This window comes from Capricornis sumatraensis, chromosome 20 (assembly GCF_032405125.1).
Source record: "Capricornis sumatraensis isolate serow.1 chromosome 20, serow.2, whole genome shotgun sequence".
Taxonomy (NCBI): domain Eukaryota; kingdom Metazoa; phylum Chordata; class Mammalia; order Artiodactyla; family Bovidae; genus Capricornis; species Capricornis sumatraensis.
This window is the reverse complement of record NC_091088.1, coordinates 530,385-547,806: the sequence shown is the minus strand read 5'-3', so window position 1 is coordinate 547,806 and position 17,422 is coordinate 530,385.

Here is a 17,422-nt window from a genome sequence, read left to right as displayed (position 1 = left end):
CGGCTCCGCCAAAGCAGTGAATGCAGCCGCACACAGCAGGGCTGCCTTCTCTTCTCCCGAGGAGGCTCACATCCCGCATGCTGTAAACTAGGCTTCCAGGCGGGGCCCCCTGCGCCCTCCACAGGTCTTGGCTCAGGAGCTGCTTCCCTGAGCTGTGGCTGTGGACGGGAGCCCAGACACGCAGGGGCAGGCCCCAACCACCTGCACACGTCTCTCCTGGGGAGGAGAGCACTAGGGAAAAGACGTCTGTCAGGCACCTTCTGGGCGCTCACCGAGTCAGCCTCCGCGTGTGTGGGGCTGCAGACCACAGCCAGAGGCCCTGTGAGCCTTGTGCTCTCCGTGCTGTGCTGAGTCTGGGCGGTCAAGCAACCGTAAGAATAGACTTTCAGTTGCCCTCACTTTGCCTCTACTAGAGCCCTCAAGCTGGAGCGCTTGGCAGTGTGCAAGCCACCGGCAACTAAGCCCTCCACAAGAACGCCTGGGGACTAGGTGCAAAGGCAAGGCAGGAGTGGAGCTGAGGCCAGGAAGGCGCCAGTAGCATCTCCCAGTCTCGCGCAGCCCGCTCCTTTCTGGACTGGAAGCCTAGCCGCGAGGCAAGTCTGGGCAAGGCTCGCCCAGGGCAGAGCAGCCTCACGCCAGCAACTCTGCCAGATCGGGCCTCTGAGCAGAGCTGGAGCTCTGCCGTACTGGAGGCGCACTCGGCTCCGCCAAAGCAGTGAATGCAGCCGCACACAGCAGGGCTGCCTTCTCTTATCCCGAGGAGGCACGATTCCCTCATGCTGTGCACTAGGCTTCCAGGCGGGGGCGCCCCGCGCCTCCTACAGGTCTTGGCTGAGGAGCTGCTTCCCTGAGCTGGGGCTGTGGACGGGAGCCCAGACACGCAGGGCCAGGCCCCAACCACCTGCACACGTCTCTGCTGGGGAGGAGAGCACTAGGGAAATGACGTCTGTCAGGCACCTTCTGGGTGCTCACCGAGTCAGCCTCCGCGTGTGTGGGGCTGCAGACCACTGCCAGAGGCCCTGTGAGCCTTGTGCTCTCCGTGCTGTGCTGAGTCTGGGCGGTCAAGCAACCGTAAGAATAGACTTTCAGTTGCCCTCACTTTGCCTCTACTAGAGCCCTCAAGCTGGAGCGCTTGGCAGTGTGCAACCCACCGGCAACTAAGCCCTCCACAAGAACGCCTGGGGACTAGGTGCAAAGGCAAGGCAGGAGTGGAGCTGAGGCCAGGAAGGCGCCAGTAGCATCTCCCAGTCTCGCGCAGCCCGCTCCTTTCTGGAGTGGAAGCCTAGCCGCGAGGCAAGTCTGGGCAAGACTCGCCCAGGGCAGAGCAGCCTCACGCCAGCCCTCTGCCAGATCGGGCCTCTGAGCAGAGCTGGAGCTCTGCCGTACTGGAGGCGCACTCGGCTCCGCCCAAGCAGTGATTGCAGCCCCACGCATCTGGGCTGCCTCCTCTTCTCCCAAGGAGGCTCGCTTCCCTCATGCTGTGCACTAGGCTTCCAGGCGGGGGCGCCCCGCGCCTCCTACAGGTCTTGGCTGAGGAGCTGCTTCCCTGAGCTGGGGCTGTGGACGGGAGCCCAGACACGCATGGCCAGGCCACAACCACCTGCACACGTCTCTGCTGGGGTGGAGAGCACTAGGGAAATGACGTCTGTCAGGCACCTTCTGGGCGCTCACCGAGTCAGCCTCAGCGTGTGTGGGGCTGCAGACCACAGACAGAGGCCCTGTGAGCCTTGTGCTCTCCGTGCTGTGCTGAGTCTGGGCGGTCAAGCAACCGCTGGAGGAGCCCTGCAGTTGCCCTCCCATTGCCTCTAATAGAGCCCTCTCTGCTGGAGCGCTTGGCAGTGTGCAACCCACCGGAAACTAAGCCCTCCACAAGAACGCCTGAGGACTAGGTGCAAAGGTAAGGCAGGAGTGGTGCTGAGGCCAGGAAGGCGCCAGTAGCATCTCCCAGTCTCGCGCACCCCGCTCCTTTCTGGACTGGAAGCCTAGCCGCGAGGCAAGTCTGGGCAAGGCTCGCCCAGGGCAGTGCAGCCTCACGCCAGCAACTCTGCCAGATCGGGCCTGTGAGCAGAGCTGGAGCTCTGCCGTACTGGAGGTGCACTCGGCTCCGCCAAAGCAGTGAATGCAACCGCACACAGCAGGGCTGCCTTCTCTTCTCCCGAGGAGGCTCACATCCCGCATGCTGTAAACTAGGCTTCCAGGCGGGGCCCCCTGCGCCCTCCACAGGTCTTGGCTCAGGAGCTGCTTCCCTGAGCTGGGGCTGTGGACGGGAGCCCAGACAGGCAGCGGCAGGCCCCAACCACCTGCACACGTCTCTGCTGGGGAGGAGAGCACTAGGGAAAAGACGTCTGTCAGGCACCTTCTGGGCGCTCACCGAGTCAGCCTCTGCGTGTGTGGGGCTGCAGACCACAGCCAGAGGCCCTGTGAGCCTTGTGCTCTCCGTGCTGTGCTGAGTCTGGGCGGTCAAGCAACCGTAAGAATAGACTTTCAGTTGCCCTCACTTTGCCTCTACTAGAGCCCTCAAGCTGGAGCGCTTGGCAGTGTGCAACCCACCGGCAACTAAGCCCTCCACAAGAACGCCTGGGGACTAGGTGCAAAGGCAAGGCAGGAGTGGAGCTGAGGCCAGGAAGGCGCCAGTAGCATCTCCCAGTCTCGCGCAGCCCGCTCCTTTCTGGACTGGAAGCCTAGCCGCGAGGCAAGTCTGGGCACGGCTCGCCCAGGGCAGAGCAGCCTCACGCCAGCCCTCTGCCAGATCGGGCCTCTGAGCAGATCTGGAGCTCTGCCGTACTGGAGGCGCACTCGGCTCCGCCCAAGCAGTGATTGCAGCCCCACGCATCTGGGCTGCTTCCTCTTCTCCCAAGGAGGCTCGCTTCCCTCATGCTGTGCACAAGGCTTCCAGGCGGGGGCGCCCCGCGCCTCCTACAGGTCTTGGTTGAGGAGCTGCTTCCCTGAGCTGGGGCTGTGGACGGGAGCCCAGACACGCAGGGGCAGGCCCCAACCACCTGCACACGTCTCTGCTGGGGAGGAGAGCACTAGGGAAAAGACGTCTGTCAGGCAACTTCTGGGCGCTCACCGAGTCAGCCTCCGCGTGTGTGGGGCTGCAGACCACAGCCAGAGGCCCTGTGAGCCTTGTGCTCTCCGTGCTGTGCTGAGTCTGGGCGGTCAAGCAACCGTAAGAATAGACTTTCAGTTGCCCTCACATTGCCTCTACTAGAGCCCTCAAGCTGGAGCGCTTGGCGGTGTGAAACCCACCGGCAACTAAGCCCTACACAAGAAAGCCTGGGGACTAGGTTCAAAGGCAAGGCAGGAGTGGAGCTGAGGCCAGGAAGGCGCCAGTAGCATCTCCCAGTCTCGCGCAGCCCGCTCCTTTCTGGACTGGAAGCCTAGCCGCGAGGCAAGTTTGGGCAAGGCTCGCACATGGCAGAGCAGCCTCACGCCAGCAACTCTGCCAGATCGGGCCTCTGAGCAGAGCTGGAGCTCTGCCGTACTGGAGGCGCACTCAGCTCCGCCAAAGCAGTGAATGCAGCCGCACACAGCAGGGCTGCCTTCTCTTCTCCCGAGGAGGCTCGCTTCCCGCATGCTGGAAACTAGGCTTCCAGGCGGGGCCCCCTGCGCCTCCCACAGGTCTTGGCTCAGGAGCTGCTTCCCTGAGCTGGGGCTGTGGACGGGAGCCCAGACACGCAGGGGCAGGCCCCAACCACCTGCACACGTCTCTGCTGGGGAGGAGAGCACTAGGGAAATGACGTCTGTCAGGCACCTTCTGGGAGCTCACCGAGTCAACCTCCGCGTGTGTGGGGCTGCAGACCACTGCCAGAGGCCCTGTGAGCCTTGTGCTCTCCGTGCTGTGCTGAGTCTGGGCGGTCAAGCAACCGTAAGAATAGACTTTCAGTTGCCCTCACTTTGCCTCTACTAGAGCCCTCAAGCTGGAGCGCTTGGCAGTGTGCAACCCACCGGCAACTAAGACCTCCACAGGAACGCCTGGGGACTAGGTGCAAAGGCAAGGCAGGAGTGGAGCTGAGGCCAGGAAGGCGCCAGTAGCATCTCCCAGTCTCGCGCAGCCCGCTCCTTTCTGGAGTGGAAGCCTAGCCGCGAGGAAAGTCTGGGCAAGACTCGCCCAGGGCAGAGCAGCCTCACGCCAGCCCTCTGCTAGATCGGGCCTCTGAGCAGAGCTGGAGCTCTGCCGTACTGGAGGCGCACTCGGCTCCGCCCAAGCAGTGATTGCAGCCCCACGCATCTGGGCTGCTTCCTCTTCTCCCAAGGAGGCTCGCTTCCCTCATGCTGTGCACTAGGCTTCCAGGCGGGGGCGCCCCGCGCCTCCTACAGGTCTTGGCTGAGGAGCTGCTTCCCTGAGCTGGGGCTGTGGACGGGAGCCCAGACACGCAGGGCCAGGCCCCAACCACCTGCACACGTCTCTGCTGGGGAGGAGAGCACTAGGGAAATGACGTCTGTCAGGCACCTTCTGGGCGCTCACCGAGTCAGCCTCAGCGTGTGTGGGGCTGCAGACCACAGCCAGAGGCCCTGTGAGCCTTGTGCTCTCCGTGCTGTGCTGAGTCTGGGCGGTCAAGCAACCGCTGGAGGAGCCCTGCAGTTGCCCTCCCATTGCCTCTAACAGAGCCCTCTCTGCTGGAGCGCTTGGCAGTGTGCAACCCACCGGCAACTAAGCCATCCACAAGAATGCCTGAGGACTAGGTGCAAAGGTAAGGCAGGAGTGGTGCTGAGGCCAGGAAGGCGCCAGTAGCATCTCCCAGTCTCGCGCAGCCCGCTCCTTTCTGGACTGGAAGCCTAGCCGCGAGGCAAGTCTGGGCAAGGCTCGCCCAGGGAAGTGCAGCCTCACGCCAGCAACTCTGCCAGATCGGGCCTCTGAGCAGAGCTGGAGCTCTGCCGTACTGGAGGCGCACTCGGCTCCGCCAAAGCAGTGAATGCAGCCGCACACAGCAGGGCTGCCTTCTCTTCTCCCGAGGAGGCTCACTTCCCGCATACTGTAAACTAGGCTTCCAGGCGGGGCCCCCTGCGCCCTCCACAGGTCTTGGCTCAGGAGCTGCTTCCCTGAGCTGGGGCTGTGGTCGGGAGCCCAGACACGCAGGGGCAGGCCCCAACCACCTGCACACGTCTCTGCTGGGGAGGAGAGCACTAGGGAAATGACGTCTGTCAGGCACCTTCTGGGCGCTCACCGAGTCAGCCTCCGCGTGTGTGGGGCTGCAGACCCCAGCCAGGGGCCCTGTGAGCCTTGTGCTCTCCGTGCTGTGCTGAGTCTGGGCGGTCAAGCAACCGTAAGATTAGACTTTCAGTTGCCCTCACTTGGCCTCTACTAGAGCCCTCAAGCTGGAGCGCTTGGCAGTGTGCAACCCACCGGCAACTAACCCCTCCAAAAGAACGCCTGGGGACTAGGTGCAAAGGCAAGGCAGGAGTGGAGCTGAGGCCAGGAAGGCGCCAGTAGCATCTCCCTGTCTCGCGCAGCCCGCTCCTTTCTGGACTAGAAGCCTAGCCGCGAGGCAAGTCTGGGCAAGGCTCGCCCAGGGCAGAGCAGCCTCACGCCAGCCCTCTGCCAGATCGGGCCTCTGAGCAGAGCTGGAGCTCTGCCGTACTGGAGGAGCACCCGGCTCCGCCCAAGCAGTGATTGCAGCCCCACGCATCTGGGCTGCCTCCTCTTCTCCCAAGGAGGCTCGCTTCCTTCATGCTGTGCACTAGGCTTCCAGGCGGGGGCGCCCCGCGCCTCCTACAGGTCTTGGCTGAGGAGCTGCTTCCCTGAGCTGGGGCTGTGGAAGGGAGCCCAGACACGCAGGGGCAGGCCCCAACCACCTGCACACGTCTCTGCTGGGGAGGAGAGCACTAGGGAAATGACGTCTGTCAGGCACCTTCTGGGCGCTCACCGAATCAGCCTCAGCGTGTGTGGGGCTACAGACCACAGCCAGAGGCCCTGTGAGCCTTGTGCTCTCCGTGCTGTGCTGAGTCTGGGCGGTCAAGCAACCGCTGGAGGAGCCCTGCAGTTGCCCTCCCATTGCCTCTAATAGAGCCCTCTCTGCTGGAGCGCTTGGCAGTGTGCAACCCACCGGCAACTAAGCCCTCCACAAGAACGCCTGAGGACTAGGTGCAAAGGCAAGGCAGGAGTGGTGCTGAGGCCAGGAAGGCGCCAGTAGCATCTCCCAGTCTCGCGCAGCCCGCTCCTTTCTGGACTGGAAGCCTAGCCGCGAGGCAAGTCTGGGCAAGGCTCGACCAGGGCAGATCAGCCTCACGCCAGCAACTCTGCCAGATCGGGCCTCTGAGCAGAGCTGGAGCTCTGCCGTACTGGAGGCGCACGCGGCTCCGCCCAAGCAGTGATTGCAGCCCCACGCATCTGGGCTGCCTCCTCTTCTCCCAAGGAGGATCGCTTCCCTCATGCTGTGCACTAGGCTTCCAGGAGGGGGCGCCCCACGCCTCCTACAGGTCTTGGCTGAGGAGCTGCTTCCCTGAGCTGGGGCTGTGGACGGGAGCCCAGACACGCAGGGGCAGGCCCCAACCACCTGCACACGTCTCTGCTGGGGAGGAGAGCACTAGGGAAATGACGTCTGTCAGGCACCTTCTGGGCGCTCACCGAGTCAGCCTCCGCTTGTGTGGGGCTGCAGACCCTAGCCAGGGGCCCTGTGAGCCTTGTGCTCTCCGTGCTGTGCTGAGTCTGGGCGGTCAAGCAACCGTAAGAATAGACTTTCAGTTGCCCTCACTTTGCCTCTACTAGAGCCCTCAAGCTGGAGCGCTTGGCAGTGTGCAACCCACCGGCAACTAAGCCCTCCACAAGAACGCCTGGGGACTAGGTGCAAAGGCAAGGCAGAAGTGGAGCTGAGGCCAGGAAGGCGCCAGTAGCATCTCCCAGTCTCGCGCAGCCCGCTCCTTTCTGGACTGGAAGCCTAGCCGCGAGGCAAGTCTGGGCAAGGCTCGCCCAGGGCAGAGCAGCCTCACGCCACCCCTCTGCCAGATCGGGCCTCTGAGCAGAGCTGGAGCTCTGCCGTACTGGAGGCGCACTAGGCTCCGCCCAAGCAGTGATTTCAGCCCCACGCATCTGGGCTGCCTCCTCTTCTCCCAAGGAGGCTCGCTTCCCTCATGCTGTGCACTAGGCTTCCAGGCGGGGGCGCCCCGCGCCTCCTACAGGTCTTGGCTGAGGAGCTGCTTCCCTGAGCTGGGGCTGTGGACGGGAGCCCAGACACGCAGGGCCAGGCCCCAACCACCTGCACACGTCTCTGCTGGGGAGGAGAGCACTAGGGAAATGACGTCTGTCAAGCACCTTCTGGGCGCTCACCGAGTCAGCCTCAGCGTGTGTGGGGCTGCAGACCACAGCCAGAGGCCCTGTGAGCCTTGTGCTCTCCGTGCTGTGCTGAGTCTGGGCGGTCAAGCAACCGCTGGAGGAGCCCTGCAGTTGCCCTCCCATTGCCTCTAATAGAGCCCTCTCTGCTGGATCGCTTGGCAGTGTGCAACCCACCGGCAACTAAGCCCTCCACAAGAACGCCTGAGGACTAGGTGCAAAGGTAAGGCAGGAGTGGTGCTGAGGCCAGGAAGGCGCCAGTAGCATCTCCCAGTCTCGCGCAGCCCGCTCCTTTCTGGACTGGAAGCCTAGCCGCGAGGCAAGTCTGGGCAAGGCTCGCCCAGGGCAGTGCAGCCTCACGCCAGCAACTCTGCCTGATAGGGCCTCTGAGCAGAGCTGGAGCTCTGCCGCACTGGAGGTGCACTCGGCTCCGCCAAAGCAGTGAATGCAGCCGCACACAGCAGGGCTGCCTTCTCTTCTCCCGAGGAGGCTCACTTCCCGCATGCTGTAAACTAGGCTTTCAGGCGGGGCCCCCTGCGCCTCCCACAGGTCTTGGATCAGGAGCTGCTTCCCTGAGCTGGGGCTGTGGACGGGAGCCCAGACACGCAGGGGCAGGCCCCAACCACCTGCACACGTCTCTGCTGGGGAGGAGAGCACTAGGGAAAAGACGTCTGTCAGGCACCTTCTGGGCGCTCACCGAGTCAGCCTCCGCGTGTGTGGGGCTGCAGACCACAGCCAGAGGCCCTGTGAGCCTTGTGCTCTCCGTGCTGTGCTGAGTCTGGGCGGTCAAGCAACCGCTGGAGGAGCCCTGCAGTTGCCCTCCCATTGCCTCTAATAGAGCCCTCTCTGCTGGAGCGCTTGGCAGTGTGCAACCCACCGGAAACTAAGCCCTCCACAAGAACGCCTGAGGACTAGGTGCAAAGGTAAGGCAGGAGTGGTGCTGAGGCCAGGAAGGCGCCAGTAGCATCTCCCAGTCTCGCGCAGCCCGCTCCTTTCTGGAGTGGAAGCCTAGCCGCGAGGCAAGTCTGGGCAAGGCTCGCCCAGGGCAGTGCAGCCTCACGCCAGCAACTCTGCCAGATCGGGCCTGTGAGCAGAGCTGGAGCTCTGCCGTACTGGAGGTGCACTCGGCTCCGCCAAAGCAGTGAATGCAACCGCACACAGCAGGGCTGCCTTCTCTTCTCCCGAGGAGGCTCACATCCCGCATGCTGTAAACTAGGCTTCCAGGCGGGGCCCCCTGCGCCCTCCACAGGTCTTGGCTCAGGAGCTGCTTCCCTGAGCTGGGGCTGTGGACGGGAGGCCAGACACGCAGCGGCAGGCCCCAACCACCTGCACACGTCTCTGCTGGGGAGGAGAGCACTAGGGAAAAGACGTCTGTCAGGCACCTTCTGGGCGCTCACCGAGTCAGCCTCCGCGTGTGTGGGGCTGCAGACCACAGCCAGAGGCCCTGTGAGCCTTGTGCTCTCCGTGCTGTGCTGAGTCTGGGCGGTCAAGCAACCGTAAGAATAGACTTTCAGTTGCCCTCACTTTGCCTCTACTAGAGCCCTCAAGCTGGAGCGCTTGGCAGTGTGCAACCCACCGGCAACTAAGCCCTCCACAAGAACGCCTGGGGACTAGGTGCAAAGGCAAGGCAGGAGTGGAGCTGAGGCCAGGAAGGCGCCAGTAGCATCTCCCAGTCTCGCGCAGCCCGCTCCTTTCTGGACTGGAAGCCTAGCCGCGAGGCAAGTCTGGGCAAGGCTCGCCCAGGGCAGAGCAGCCTCACGCCAGCCCTCTGCCAGATCGGGCCTCTGAGCAGAGCTGGAGCTCTGCCGTACTGGAGGCGCACTCGGCTCCGCCCAAGCAGTGATTGCAGCCCCACGCATCTGGGCTGCTTCCTCTTCTCCCAAGGAGGCTCGCTTCCCTCATGCTGTGCACAAGGCTTCCAGGCGGGGGCGCCCCGCGCCTCCTACAGGTCTTGGTTGAGGAGCTGCTTCCCTGAGCTGGGGCTGTGGACGGGAGCCCAGACACGCAGGGGCAGGCCCCAACCACCTGCACACGTCTCTGCTGGGGAGGAGAGCACTAGGGAAATGACGTCTGTCAGGCACCTTCTGGGCGCTCACCGAGTCAGCCTCCGCGTGTGTGGGGCTGCAGACCACAGCCAGAGGCCCTGTGAGCCTTGTGCTCTCCGTGCTGTGCTGAGTCTGGGCGGTCAAGCAACCGCTGGAGGAGCCCTGCAGTTGCCCTCCCATTGCCTCTAATAGAGCCCTCTGCTGGAGCGCTTGGCAGTGTGCAACCCACCGGCAACTAAGCCATCCACAAGAATGCCTGAGGACTAGGTGCAAAGGTAAGGCAGGAGTGGTGCTGAGGCCAGGAAGGCGCCAGTAGCATCTCCCAGTCTCGCGCAGCCCGCTCCTTTCTGGACTGGAAGCCTAGCCGCGAGGCAAGTCTGGGCAAGGCTCGCCCAGGGAAGTGCAGCCTCACGCCAGCAACTCTGCCAGATCGGGCCTCTGAGCAGAGCTGGAGCTCTGCCGTACTGGAGGCGCACTCGGCTCCGCCAAAGCAGTGAATGCAGCCGCACACAGCAGGGCTGCCTTCTCTTCTCCCGAGGAGGCTCACTTCCCGCATACTGTAAACTAGGCTTCCAGGCGGGGCCCCCTGCGCCCTCCACAGGTCTTGGCTCAGGAGCTGCTTCCCTGAGCTGGGGCTGTGGTCGGGAGCCCAGACACGCAGGGGCAGGCCCCAACCACCTGCACACGTCTCTGCTGGGGAGGAGAGCACTAGGGAAATGACGTCTGTCAGGCACCTTCTGGGCGCTCACCGAGTCAGCCTCCGCGTGTGTGGGACTGCAGACCCCAGCCAGGGGCCCTGTGAGCCTTGTGCTCTCCGTGCTGTGCTGAGTCTGGGCGGTCAAGCAACCGTAAGATTAGACTTTCAGTTGCCCTCACTTGGCCTCTACTAGAGCCCTCAAGCTGGAGCGCTTGGCAGTGTGCAACCCACCGGCAACTAACCCCTCCAAAAGAACGCCTGGGGACTAGGTGCAAAGGCAAGGCAGGAGTGGAGCTGAGGCCAGGAAGGCGCCAGTAGCATCTCCCTGTCTCGCGCAGCCCGCTCCTTTCTGGACTAGAAGCCTAGCCGCGAGGCAAGTCTGGGCAAGGCTCGCCCAGGGCAGAGCAGCCTCACGCCAGCCCTCTGCCAGATCGGGCCTCTGAGCAGAGCTGGAGCTCTGCCGTACTGGAGGCGCACTCGGCTCCGCCCAAGCAGTGATTGCAGCCCCACGCATCTGGGCTGCCTCCTCTTCTCCTAAGGAGGCTCGCTTCCCTCATGCTGTGCACTAGGCTTCCAGGCGGGGGCGCCCCGCGCCTCCTACAGGTCTTGGCTGAGGAGCTGCTTCCCTGAGCTGGGGCTGTGGACGGGAGCCCAGACACGCAGGGCCAGGCCCCAACCACCTGCACACGTCTCTGCTGGGGAGGAGAGCACTAGGGAAATGACGTCTGTCAGGCACCTTCTGGGCGCTCACCGAGTCAGCCTCAGCGTGTGTGGGGCTGCAGACCACAGCCAGAGGCCCTGTGAGCCTTGTGCTCTCCGTGCTGTGCTGAGTCTGGGCGGTCAAGCAACCGCTGGAGGAGCCCTGCAGTTGCCCTCCCATTGCCTCTAATAGAGCCCTCTCTGCTTTAGCGCTTGGCAGTGTGCAACCCACCGGCAACTAAGCCCTCCACAAGAACGCCTGGGGACTAGGTGCAAAGGCAAGGCAGGAGTGGAGCTGAGGCCAGGAAGGCGCCAGTAGCATCTCCCAGTCTCGCGCAGCCCGCTCCTTTCTGGACTGGAAGCCTAGCCGCGAGGCAAGTCTGGGCAAGGCTCGCCAAGGGCAGAGCAGCCTCACGCCAGCCCTCTGCCAGATCGGGCCTCTGAGCAGAGCTGGAGCTCTGCCGTACTGGAGGAGCACCCGGCTCCACCCAAGCAGTGATTGCAGCCCCACGCATCTGGGCTGCCTCCTCTTCTCCCAAGGAGGCTCGCTTCCTTCATGCTGTGCACTAGGCTTCCAGGCGGGGGCGCCCCGCGCCTCCTACAGGTCTTGGCTGAGGAGCTGCTTCCCTGAGCTGGGGCTGTGGAAGGGAGCCCAGACACGCAGGGGCAGGCCCCAACCACCTGCACACGTCTCTGCTGGGGAGGAGAGCACTAGGGAAATGACGTCTGTCAGGCACCTTCTGGGCGCTCACCGAGTCAGCCTCAGCGTGTGTGGGGCTACAGACCCCAGCCAGGGGCCCTGTGAGCCTTGTGCTCTCCGTGCTGTGCTGAGTCTGGGCGGTCAAGCAACCGTAAGAATAGACTTTCAGTTGCCCTCACTTTGCCTCTACTAGAGCCCTCAAGCTGGAGCGCTTGGCAGTGTGCAACCCACCGGCAACTAAGCCCTCCACAAGAACGCCTGGGGACTAGGTGCAAAGGCAAGGCAGAAGTGGAGCTGAGGCCAGGAAGGCGCCAGTAGCATCTCCCAGTCTCGCGCAGCCCGCTCCTTTCTGGACTGGAAGCCTAGCCGCGAGGCAAGTCTGGGCAAGGCTCGCCCAGGGCAGAGCAGCCTCACGCCAGCCCTCTGCCAGATCGGGCCTCTGAGCAGAGCTGGAGCTCTGCCGTACTGGAGGCGCACTAGGCTCCGCCCAAACAGTGATTTCAGCCCCACGCATCTGGGCTGCCTCCTCTTCTCCCAAGGAGGCTCGCTTCCCTCATGCTGTGCACTAGGCTTCCAGGCGGGGGCGCCCCGCGCCTCCTACAGGTCTTGGCTGAGGAGCTGCTTCCCTGAGCTGGGGCTGTGGACGGGAGCCCAGACACGCAGGGCCAGGCCCCAACCACCTGCACACGTCTCTGCTGGGGAGGAGAGCACTAGGGAAATGACGTCTGTCAAGCACCTTCTGGGCGCTCACCGAGTCAGCCTCAGCGTGTGTGGGGCTGCAGACCACAGCCAGAGGCCCTGTGAGCCTTGTGCTCTCCGTGCTGTGCTGAGTCTGGGCGGTCAAGCAACCGCTGGAGGAGCCCTGCAGTTGCCCTCCCATTGCCTCTAATAGAGCCCTCTCTGCTGGATCGCTTGGCAGTGTGCAACCCACCGGCAACTAAGCCCTCCACAAGAACGCCTGAGGACTAGGTGCAAAGGTAAGGCAGGAGTGGTGCTGAGGCTAGGAAGGCGCCAGTAGCATCTCCCAGTCTCGCGCAGCCCGCTCCTTTCTGGACTGGAAGCCTAGCCGCGAGGCAAGTCTGGGCAAGGCTCGCCCAGGGCAGTGCAGCCTCACGCCAGCAACTCTGCCAGATAGGGCCTCTGAGCAGAGCTGGAGCTCTGCCGTACTGGAGGTGCACTCGGCTCCGCCAAAGCAGTGAATGCAGCCGCACACAGCAGGGCTGCCTTCTCTTCTCCCGAGGAGGCTCACTTCCCGCATGCTGTAAACTAGGCTTTCAGGCGGGGCCCCCTGCGCCTCCCACAGGTCTTGGATCAGGAGCTGCTTCCCTGAGCTGGGGCTGTGGACGGGAGCCCAGACACGCAGGGCCAGGCCCCAACCACCTGCACACGTCTCTGCTGGGGAGGAGAGCACTAGGGAAAAGACGTCTGTCAGGCACCTTCTGGGCGCTCACCGAGTCAGCCTCCGCGTGTGTGGGGCTGCAGACCAGAGCCAGAGGCCCTGTGAGCCTTGTGCTCTCCCTGCTGTGCTGAGTCTGGGCGGTCAAGCAACCGTAAGAATAGACTTCCAGTTGCCCTCACTTTGCCTCTACTAGAGCCCTCAAGCTGGAGCGCTTGGCAGTGTGCAACCCACCGGCAACTAAGCCCTCCACAAGAACGCCTGGGGACTAGGTGCAAAGGCAAGGCAGGAGTGGAGCTGAGGCCAGGAAGGCGCCAGTAGCATCTCCCAGTCTCGCGCAGCCCGCTCCTTTCTGGACTGGAAGCCTAGCCGCGAGGCAAGTCCTGGCAAGGCTCGCCCAGGGCAGAGCAGCCTCACGCCAGCCCTCTGCCAGATCGGGCCTCTGAGCAGAGCTGGAGCTCTGCGGTACTGGAGGCGCACTCGGCTCCGCCCAAGCAGTGATTGCAGCCCCACGCATCTGGGCTGCCTCCTCTTCTCCCAAGGAGGCTCGCTTCCCTCATGCTGTGCACTAGGCTTCCAGGCGGGGGCGCCCCGCGCCTCCTACAGGTCTTGGCTGAGGAGCTGCTTCCCTGAGCTGGGGCTGTGAACGGGAGCCCAGACACGCAGGGCCAGTCCCCAACCACCTGCACACGTCTCTGCTGGGGAGGAGAGCACTAGGGAAATGACGTCTGTCAGGCACCTTCTGGGCGCTCACCGAGTCAGCCTCAGCGTGTGTGGGGCTGCAGACCACAGCCAGAGGCCCTGTGAGCCTTGGGCTCTCCGTGCTGTGCTGAGTTTGGGCGGTCAAGCAACCGCTGGAGGAGCCCTGCAGTTGCCCTCCCATTGCCTCTAATAGAGCCCTCTCTGCTGGAGCGCTTGGCAGTGTGCAACCCACCGGCAACTAAGCCCTCCACAAGAACGCCTGAGGACTAAGTGCAAAGGTAAGGCAGGAGTGGTGCTGAGGCCAGGAAGGCGCCAGTAGCATCTCCCAGTCTCGCGCAGCCCGCTCCTTTCTGGACTGGAAGCATAGCCGCGAGGCAAGTCTGGGCAAGGCTCGCCCAGGGCAGAGCAGCCTCACGCCAGCAACTCTGCCAGATCGGGCCTCTGAGCAGAGCTGGAGCTCTGCCGTACTGGAGGCGCACTCGGCTCCGCCAAAGCAGTGAATGCAGCCGCACACAGCAGGGCTGCCTTCTCTTCTCCCAAGGAGGCTCGCTTCCCTCATGCTGTGCACTAGGCTTCCAGGCGGGGGCGCCCCGCGCCTCCTACAGGTCTTGGCTGAGGAGCTGCTTCCCTGAGCTGGGACTGTGGACGGGAGCCCAGACACGCAGGGCCAGGCCACAACCACCTGCACACGTCTCTGCTGTGGTGGAGAGCACTAGGGAAATGACGTCTGTCAGGCACCTTCTGGGCGCTCACCGAGTCAGCCTCAGCGTGTGTGGGGCTGCAGACCACAGCCAGAGGCCCTGTGAGCCTTGTGCTCTCCGTGCTGTGCTGAGTCTGGGCGGTCAAGCAACCGCTGGAGGAGCCCTGCAGTTGCCCTCCCATTGCCTCTAATAGAGCCCTCTCTGCTGGAGCGCTTGGCAGTGTGCAACCCACCGGAAACTAAGCCCTCCACAAGAACGCCTGAGGACTAGGTGCAAAGGTAAGGCAGGAGTGGTGCTGAGGCCAGGAAGGCGCCAGTAGCATCTCCCAGTCTCGCGCAGCCCGCTCCTTTCTGGACTGGAAGCCTAGCCGCGAGGCAAGTCTGGGCAAGGCTCGCCCAGGGCAGTGCAGCCTCACGCCAGCAACTCTGCCAGATCGGGCCTGTGAGCAGAGCTGGAGCTCTGCCGTACTGGAGGTGCACTCGGCTCCGCCAGAGCAGTGAATGCAGCCGCACACAGCAGGGCTGCCTTCTCTTCTCCCGAGGAGGCTCACATCCCGCATGATGTAAACTAGGCTTCCAGGCGGGGCCCCCTGCGCCCTCCACAGGTCTTGGCTCAGGAGCTGCTTCCCTGAGCTGGGGCTGTGGACGGGAGCCCAGACACGCAGCGGCAGGCCCCAACCACCTGCACACGTCTCTGCTGGGGAGGAGAGCACTAGGGAAAAGACGTCTGTCAGGCACCTTCTGGGCGCTCACCGAGTCAGCCTCAGCGTGTGTGGGGCTGCAGACCACAGCCAGAGGCCCTGTGAGCCTTGTGCTCTCCGTGCTGTGCTGAGTCTGGGCGGTCAAGCAACCGTAAGAATAGACTTTCAGTTGCCCTCACTTTGCCTCTACTAGAGCCCTCAAGCTGGAGCGCTTGGCAGTGTGCAACCCACTGGCAACTAAGCCCTACACAAGAACGCCTGGGGACTAGGTGCAAAGGCAAGGCAGGAGTGGAGCTGAGGCCAGGAAGGCGCCAGTAGCATCTCCCAGTCTCGCGCAGCCGCTCCTTTCTGGACTGGAAGCCTAGCCGCGAGGCAAGTTTGGGCAAGGCTCGCCCATGGCAGAGCAGCCTCACGCCAGCAACTCTGCCAGATCGGGCCTCTGAGCAGAGCTGGAGCTCTGCCGTACTGGAGGCGCACTCGGCTCCGCCAAAGCAGTGAATGCAGCCGCACACATCAGGGCTGCCTTCTGTTCTCCCGAGGAGGCTCGCTTCCCGCATGCTGGAAACTAGGCTTCCAGGCGGGGCCCCCTTCGCATCCCACAGGTCTTGGCTCAGGAGCTGCGTCCCTGAGCTGGGCTGTGGACGGGAGCCCAGACACGCAGGGGCAGGCCCCAACCACCTGCACACGTCTCTGCTTGGGAGGAGAGCACTAGGGAAATGACGTCGGTCAGGCACCTTCTGGGCGCTCACCGAGTCAGCCTCCGCGTGTGTGGGGCTGCAGACCCCAGCCAGGGGCCCTGTGAGCCTTGTGCTCTCCGTGCTGTGCTGAGTCTGGGCGGTCAAGCAACCGTAAGAATAGACTTTCAGTTGCCCTCACTTTGCCTCTACTAGAGCCCTCAAGCTGGAGCGCTTGGCAGTGTGCAACCCACCGGCAACTAAGCCCTCCACAAGAACGCCTGGGGACTAGGTGCAAAGGCAAGGCAGAAGTGGAGCTGAGGCCAGGAAGGCGCCAGTAGCATCTCCCAGTCTCGCGCAGCCCGCTCCTTTCTGGACTGGAAGCCTAGCCGCGAGGCAAGTCTGGGCAAGGCTCGCCCAGGGCAGAGCAGCCTCACGCCAGCCCTCTGCCAGATCGGGCCTCTGAGCAGAGCTGGAGCTCTGCCGTACTGGAGGCGCACTAGGCTCCGCCCAAGCAGTGATTTCAGCCCCACGCATCTGGGCTGCCTCCTCTTCTCCCAAGGAGGCTCGCTTCCCTCATGCTGTGCACTAGGCTTCCAGGCGGGGGCGCCCCGCGCCTCCTACAGGTCTTGGCTGAGGAGCTGCTTCCCTGAGCTGGGGCTGTGGACGGGAGCCCAGACACGCAGGGCCAGGCCCCAACCACCTGCACACGTCTCTGCTGGGGAGGAGAGCACTAGGGAAATGACGTCTGTCAAGCACCTTCTGGGCGCTCACCGAGTCAGCCTCAGCGTGTGTGGGGCTGCAGACCACAGCCAGAGGCCCTGTGAGCCTTGTGCTCTCCGTGCTGTGCTGAGTCTGGGCGGTCAAGCAACCGCTGGAGGAGCCCTGCAGTTGCCCTCCCATTGCCTCTAATAGAGCCCTCTCTGCTGGATCGCTTGGCAGTGTGCAACCCACCGGCAACTAAGCCCTCCACAAGAACGCCTGAGGACTAGGTGCAAAGGTAAGGCAGGAGTGGTGCTGAGGCCAGGAAGGCGCCAGTAGCATCTCCCAGTCTCGCGCAGCCCGCTCCTTTCTGGACTGGAAGCCTAGCCGCGAGGCAAGTCTGGGCAAGGCTCGCCCAGGGCAGTGCAGCCTCACGCCAGCAACTCTGCCAGATAGGGCCTCTGAGCAGAGCTGGAGCTCTGCCGTACTGGAGGTGCACTCGGCTCCGCCAAAGCAGTGAATGCAGCCGCACACAGCAGGGCTGCCTTCTCTTCTCCCGAGGAGGCTCACTTCCCGCATGCTGTAAACTAGGCTTTCAGGCGGGGCCCCCTGCGCCTCCCACAGGTCTTGGATCAGGAGCTGCTTCCCTGAGCTGGGGCTGTGGACGGGAGCCCAGACACGCAGGGGCAGGCCCCAACCACCTGCACACGTCTCTGCTGGGGAGGAGAGCACTAGGGAAAAGACGTCTGTCAGGCACCTTCTGGGCGCTCACCGAGTCAGCCTCCGCGTGTGTGGGGCTGCAGACCACAGCCAGAGGCCCTGTGAGCCTTGTGCTCTCCGTGCTGTGCTGAGTCTGGGCGGTCAAGCAACCGTAAGAATAGACTTCCAGTTGCCCTCACTTTGCCTCTACTAGAGCCCTCAAGCTGGAGCGCTTGGCAGTGTGCAACCCACCGGCAACTAAGCCCTCCACAAGAACGCCTGGGGACTAGGTGCAAAGGCAAGGCAGGAGTGGAGCTGAGGCCAGGAAGGCGCCAGTAGCATCTCCCAGTCTCGCGCAGCCCGCTCCTTTCTGGACTGGAAGCCTAGCCGCGAGGCAAGTCTGGGCAAGGCTCGCCCAGGGCAGAGCAGCCTCACGC